We start from the raw sequence: 8127 nt of genomic DNA, 5'->3' as shown, positions 1-8127 counted from the left end.
CAAAAATTGCAGAAGAAAACAGTCAACATTTACATAATCTTTGAAAGAGTGTTTGTATCACATTGGCTGTCTAATATTGCACCATGAATGCACCCTGGCATAGCTTCAGTCTTGGGAATGTTTAATGATAAATACTTGAATTGTGCAGCTGGCCGTGGGTCTAGACCCAAGACTTCCTCCAGTGTGAGGTTAGTTAATACATCTCTCCTTACTACCTGTTTGATAAGGCATATTGTCACAGTCATTTAAAGTTTGTCACGAAAACTAGGCAGGAAACATTTCATTGATATCCAACTGGACAAAGAGAGGAACTAAAGCTCGCTAAATGATCAGGAAACAGAAAATACTGATAGTCTTTAGTCACGAGTTCCTTCAGTTTTAAAGAAGCAAAGAATTGCCAAAACCTCACAGAATACTTTTTTTATATGTTTTCTGTTATCCACTACTCCTCATGGACATCTAAGTCTCATCACTTCGGTCTCCTAGTTCTTGGCAAAAGGACAATAATACATCCTGAAGCATGTCAGGAAAAACAGGCTCACTTGAGAGTTTTTTGGGTCTGTGAATGATCAGGATATAAAAAGAGTGCTCAGAGACAATGAGGTGATTGCCAAGAAGCTAAACAGCACCTTTGTATCAATACACAAAACAGAAGAAATGGGCACAATCCCCTTGCCCAGAATCTTCTTGTGGAAGAACTCATTACAGAATCTGTTTGAAACTGCAGTGACTGTAAAATAGATGAGGTTATTTTTGTCCTTGACAAAATGGACAAAAGTAGCAAATTGTCAGGATTAAGATGGTGTTCATCCAATAGCTCTGGAAGAGCTCCACAAAAAAATAGTTTGATTACTAAAAGTGGTGCATAATGTGCTTAAAACTACCCTGCACGCCTGAGGTCTTGAAGGTGTTGGATATGACACTAACTAAAAATACAGTTTCAGGGAGAACCATGGAAGTCCAGATATGGAATCCTGATGCCTGCCCTTGACATCGGTAGCATATTAATATTAGCAAAGAACAGACACATGGATAAGTATGATCCATTAGGGAAGAATCTACATGTGGGATTTTTTTAAGAGGATGCCTCACCTTGCAGGCTCAATGGACTTATTTGAAGTCAACAGGGAGTTGAATAAGAGTGATCTGGCTGATGTAGTGTATCTGTACTTCTAAACAGCCTTCAGCAAATTTCGTCGTGTTTAATTTCCTTAGCACAACGGCTGACAGCTTTCAGTACAGATAAATGTAAAGTGATGAGCACCGGACAAAAGTAGCTCTAATGTCATACCTTAAATGATGGGGTCTGAGTCCAGCACTAATACTCAGATCATTCCATGAATGCGTTACTGTATTTCTCAGTAGCAGTCAGTAAGAGAAACAAGAGAGCAGAATAGACAACATTATTGTACCACCATATGAATCCATGGTTTGCCTATACCTTGAAAATATGCAGTTTTAATCCCCCTGTGTCAGAAAAGTTATACTAGAATTAGAAAAGATCCCAAGGAAAGCAAGAAGGATAATCTGAAATGGGAAGCATCTTCTGTATAAGAAGCAATAGAGCAGGCTATGATTTCTGAGTTTTGAAAAATGATAATTTTGATGTGACAATGATATTTTAAAATCATGATTGACATGGGGGTGGTAAATAGGAAGCAACTGTGAGCTGTGTTTTCCACTACGAGAAACGCAGAGCTTCAAATGAAGCTGGTGGGAGCCAGAATCAGAAAAAAACAACAAAGAAAATGGTTCTTTGTGCTTCCGGTACCTTACAAGTTGAAATCTTTGCCAAAGGATACCATAGAATTACCGAGCATTTATATGATCTCCTTTCATTCAGCAAGCAACTAGTAAGTGAGAACGTGGCCTTGGGTCAGGACAACCATATGAATCCATATGTCCAGTCCTGCTTTTCGATGATTATGGCTCTGGTTAGTTGGTTAGGACCTGGAAAAGAGAAACCCAACGCAATAGCAAAATGACTAGTGATAAAGATATAATACTGCATATAAATCATATACAGCACATTATTTTTCTTCTTCTTTAATGCCATGAGTGTTTTTTGAAAAGGCAGGAATCCTATTGTCACACCTAGCTCTCACAGGTGCCATGACAATCAGCAACAGAGGGCCATGTATCAGGGTAGGAATCTGCTGGCTGGAAGCCAGTGAATCACTGATGTCATGTTCCAGGTGTTTTTAAGTGGTAGTGTGAGAAGTTCAGGGCCCTGGAGAACTGGTACAACCAATGGCCCTAATGTGCACCGTAAATTGGGGAAAATAACTTGCAATTAACCAGGACTGTTGCGGGGCTTGTCAATATACTCTTATTTTACTGCTTATCATCAGAAATGCCCAAAACCTCTGGGCCAGATTCTTAGTGGATGTAAATCCAAATCAATTTAAGTTAGAGTTTTAAAGTTTCAGAATCAGGTAAAAAATAAATCCTATTACAAAGTGAAAAAAAAAGATCACCAAAAGGGACAATTCTCCTTGTACCTCTCCTGACTACCACATATGAGTGCTCCATCTTCACAGCTGGAACACCCCCATCCACTGAAGCAGTCATTGGCTAGATAGCAGTCTACTCTACTGTCTTGCATCTGTCATTTTCACTGAAAAGAAGTAATCTTTTGCTTTTATGTCACATCCAAGAACGGGGACCTCATCTAAAACCCATTGAATTCAGTGTAGACTGTCACTGACTTCAGCTGGCATTGGAACAGACTCTGAGAATGTAAATCTGCAGCCTGCTAGCAAACTAAATAAAGATCTGGGTTCAAGCTGGACATAGATAGGTTTAATAGTAGTGACATGAGTGAAGTTATACAGGTCTGCAAGCAGACCGGCCTTCATTCTGTTTGTTGCTGTTCAATTGACTTCAGTAATTCACTGCATGAGATAACACATCAAAATGGCACTTGATAATAATTTTCAGTATCAGTGGAGGCATGAAGCAGAAGATTAAATAGAAATAAAAGTTTCCAAGGGCTAATAATAATATTTTACAAATGGGAAAGACTGCTTTGCACTGTTTATGCCATGTGCAGGGTTTCAAAAAACAAAGTCAATCACTCTTTCAAGACAGCATGATATCAAACAATATCTAAAAAATGGTGCATTTATTAGGATTTCAAGAAAAAGTCTTCTTGCTATTGTTTCTGGGATGAGATAGACTGTGCATGAATGACAAAAATATTATTGCCTCCAGAGTTTCATTGGCATAATCTGTCTGCAACACTTACAGAATATGATACTGTGGTGCAGGAATGGGGAAATGTGGAACCAGTCTTTTTTAGCAGAAAATATTTGGAACATCTTGAAATATGTCATTGTCATATATGTGTCTGTGTTTATGATTGATAGAAAATAAATTCTGCTGCTGGTCTCTTAAGATATATCTTCTTGCACATAGAAACAGTAATTGCAGTCTTCATTATAGCATAGAGATATGGCCCACTGTGGTATCTGGAATATAGAGAAGACAAGAAAAAGTAAAACAGAAAGAAAAAAATTCTTGTATTTCTGTCATCTGAATAATTGCTGGAAAGAGAAGAAACCAGGACCTGCTGACACGTTTCTATTCAAATCTTTTCCATTGCTATAGAACAAGTGCCAGAAATCCACACAATTTACCAACGCATTACACCAAGTCACTCCCCTTCTAGCTAAATATTCCTCTTGGCCAGATCCAATTGCAAGGGGAGATGATATTGCTGACACAAGTGCTATGAGGTAAAGAATCCTCCATTAGAGGGGGCATGGAGCTGAGGTCGGCTAGATGAAGAGAGAGGAGAGCTGTAAGAATAGAAGAACTGGGACGTGGAGCCAGATGAGAGAAGGAGCAAAGGCAGGTTAGGGTGAGGGCGTGGAGAGTGGGATGGGAGCTTACAGGACTTTTTGGAGCCTGATGGAAGCCCAGAGACCAAGGGATGGTGGGGTCGGATGAAGGGGACTGGAGAGGCACCAGGGCTTGTCACAGGGTCTGTGGAACAGCAGCACCAACAGCTGCAGTCAGAGGAAAATCACCATCACAGCAGAACAGGCCCTGCAGGACAGCCACATCCACTCACAGCCTTTTACAAGTGATGCCATACCTCTCTGCCCACACACATACGGACCCACCACCATCATGTCACAGCACTCTGGTGGTCCACAAAATTTCCAATAGCCCAGCTGTTGACAGTCAATGGAAGCTTGCAGAACTGCGCTGCCCAGACAACTGTGGACAGAGTGTTTGTTAAAAAACCTAATATATTGGGATCCTCTGCATAAACATTTTAATTCATGTGAAGAATCAAATCTCTCAAACAGGGTGGTCAGTTGCTGTCTGGATGGGAGACTCAATTGCAAGCATTCTTGCAACAGCATTTGCAGCTGAATCAGGGTGGGATACCACAATCTGTTGTTCCGATGATTTGTTACAGTCCAGCTGGTCTGTGGTCCTACATGATGACTACTGCACATGAAAAATCCATTTCTACTGATTATCTTAAACTATGCACAAAACATCTCCTAACTTTCATGCTATATACAAAAGAGTGTCATACCTATAACCATAGAATTAGAGAATAATTTAGGTTGGAAGGGACCTCTGAAGGTCATCTAATCCAACCTCCTGCTGCCTGCCCCTGCCCCCAGTTAGTTCAGGTTGCTTAGATAGTTGCCTAGTTAAATCTTGAACACCTCCAAAGACATTTCTGGCTCTATATTCTGCTGACTATTTAAAACTAGCCATGTACAGTTTGGTCAGTTCCCTCACCTACTGCAAGAACTGCTGGGGGCTATCGCTGGGATTGCCCAAGATTCCTCCACCCAGGAAGTCCATTAACACATTGAAGAATACGAATAGTGCCTAGCGTCTGGTCTAGGCACAGCAAGTAACAGTCTGAAATTCCCACCTGGACAGTTGTAACAATCAGTTGCTTTGCTGCGAAGCAGGTAAGAGATCAGTCTATCACATCGCCACAAGTCAGTTCATTGCATCATCTACACAGAGACCATCTGGGGACTTCCTAGATCACCCAGGGAGCTGATACAGTGCCAGTACCAATCTACATCACAAACTTTGCTTTAATCTTTTTATCACAGTTATAGTTTAAATTAAAGCTTGCCACAAATGCTTCACTCTTGGGTTTAACCAGGCTTACGACCTCCAAAAGACATCACTGCACTGAGTGTAATACTAGCACACACGTAATTATAGGGTAAAAGAAATTTTTCCCACTTCAGCACTTCCATGCATTCAGCCATGTGACACTGTCACATTTATGAGGCATGATTCTATTTATACATTCAAGTACTTGTCATAGCAGCCTCAGCATCAAATAGCTGCTCTGCTGGTGTGAGCAGATAGCTGTTAATGGGAAATGTTACAGAGCTCTTGTGAACGGAAATGGTCAAACTTCATGCTAAGCAATATTGCTACTTACTGTAGGAGTAAATTTAGAACAATTTTGCATTTCTAAAAATTTCCCCTACAGAATACAGGTGTTTTTAGCACAGAGTGGTGCCACCAGGGAATTATCTGGCTACATGTGCTTCAGTGATCCATTTTAGAGAAATCATTAGGAATCAATGATCATCTCAGACATATGGCTACCTCACAGTTTTAACCCTGGGTTAAACTAGCTAACTAACTAAACAGTTCTGACAGGGCACCAGTGTCATTGTTTGGTTTACCCCAAAATATACTGGTAACTACTTCATTAGCAAAGAAAATGAAATGCGAGATTGCTAATTCACATGTACTAATCTAGAATGGGTGTGTGTCCTGTATTTCCACGTACGTGTAAGCCTCATATACTAACATGGTAATTGTTGGTACTCCAAAAATCCCATCATCTTTTCCACCAGCTTTGTGTTACTGAGCAGAATACAGTGATAAGAAACTGTGGTTAAGCATTCCTCTTATACACTTCAGAGGAGGGACCATTTCATGGATCTCACAGAGGTTTTTTAATTTATTGCTTTCTGTAACATGATGACTTTTCAAAAGAATATAGTTTTATTCCTGACAGTGATACTTTATTGAAAAATATTGCCTGCTGCAATCTTATAATTGACCTTGATTTGGGACAGAACAGTGTTTGCAACACTTGTTCTTTTGAATTGGAAAGGTTTGCCATCTTAATGTGAGAGGTGCAATTAGATATGACCTTGGTTTAGAGGGTCAGACCTGCCCTGTCTCACGCATATTCCAGAATTGCAATAATAATAAAATGATCCTGTTATAGCCTAAGGTACCCCCAACATTCAGACCAAACCGGTGAAGTTACAGTTTCATCTGCAATAGAAATTCCAGTATTTCCCTTGACAGAGGGAAGGGTTTCTGCAGCTGCCCAGGCAGGACAGCCCAGGAGAAGAGAGCTGAGCATGGCAGCAATTCATATGGAAAAGCACCACTAGTAGCTTAGGCCAGTATGCCATTTTCCTGGGGGATTGGAGTACGCAGAAAATTGAGGCATGTTATACATGTACATACCTGCCTCATATCTGCTCTCTGCTCCTTACAGATCTTGTCGTCCAGTCCCCTTCTCTGTGCCCACAGAAATATGTGTATATTGTCCAGAAATGACCATGTCATTTGTAGCACTGCCAAGCTTAATCTGCCTGTGGAGGTGCCCAAAAGCATATTTGATATACACACAAAAGTACCTGTTACTACCTGTGGAGCTTGGAGACAATACGTGTCTTAGCACTTCTAGTTCAGTTGAGAGAAGCAAAATCAGCAACTACAGGTCTAGAAAAGGAAATATATTCAGTTAGTCAAAGTTACCAGAAGAGCCTAGTCAAGTACATTTGAGTCTTCAGATAGCCATGAACCCACATCCTGAACTTTATCTGGAGTTCCTTGCTGAGAGTGAAGCACCAGTTGGATATGCCATGGGAGCCTCGTCACTGAGGATATGCCAAGCCGTGGTCTATATTACTAGGATTTACTTGCCAAAGGGTCAGTGCTCTAGTATATCACATTGCTGTTGGAGAAGTGATTAACTACAGATAGGTCATAATTCATCAGGAATGGATGGAGACTTTGGGGCAAATGTAGATGTTAGAAAACGTTATTCATGAATGATGCCACATGAGATCTTACCCCCAACAGGGATTGCCATGCTGGCCAGTTTAGTGCAGATGTTCACCAGTATTATCCCTGTCTGTTCTAGGGTCGTTTTGGCTCCTTGGTCCTTCTTCACAGACTGACCTTATGCAGGCTTTAGGACACCATCATGATCCGGTACCACTTATGCATATTGCTGGCTCATGGTCTAAATGGTCTCACCAATTCAAAGTGTGGCCCATTGCTGTCTTTGAAGAAAATCATAGAAATAGCTGGATCTTCTAAAAGAAGTCTAAGGATAGAGGGGTGATTTTCCTGTTGCAGTTCATTGGGGAGCTCCCACCTGTAACAGCTGTCATGGCTATAGCACATTCTAGCACCCCTGAGTGAGACAGCAGCAACTCATGGTGACAAAGATAAGATATAAACAGGGGCTGTAGGGAAAGACATCGCTCTGTACCCATTAATGCCAGGAGATCATCTACCAGTGCTGCAACACAGCTTTATATCCTAGCTGGAGTCCAGGCTTTGCTGCAATTAGCATATTAGCTTCTATTATGTGAGCCTGCAGCTAGCCTTTAGCTAGTTTCTCTGTAATTTATCTCGGGAAGAAGTAGTTTGGTCTTGGCTGTCTTGTTCCTGATGTAGCTTGATTCAGAGTTAATTTTATACAGAATATTCCTTCTCTGGCTGACACATTGCTTATTCTAGCAGCTCTGGAGTCAAGATCCTCTTTGATGTCTCAGGAAATTTGTAATGGGTTCCCCTGTGTGCACAGCTTGGATGCTGGTTATTCGAAGATGTCCAAAATATCCTGAAAAATTCTTAAGTTTATATCTCACTCCAAGATGAGTTTTATAAAGGACCCAGCACAAAAGAGTCAACCCCCAGCCTTTCAGTGTGCATACCCTCCTTAGGAAAAAGCAGAGCCACACCAGGCAAACACTGGGAGAGTAGATGAGAGGTCTCATGTTAAAATACTGGCTGGTGACTCAGACTTGAGCCATCTCCTCTGTTTCATTGTAAACTTTTTGGGTGTGATCTGGGCAAATTTAATCAATATTT

This window comes from Nyctibius grandis, chromosome 7 (assembly GCF_013368605.1).
Source record: "Nyctibius grandis isolate bNycGra1 chromosome 7, bNycGra1.pri, whole genome shotgun sequence".
In the NCBI taxonomy this organism is placed as follows: Eukaryota; Metazoa; Chordata; class Aves; order Nyctibiiformes; family Nyctibiidae; genus Nyctibius; species Nyctibius grandis.
Note: the sequence above shows the minus strand (reverse complement) of the source record.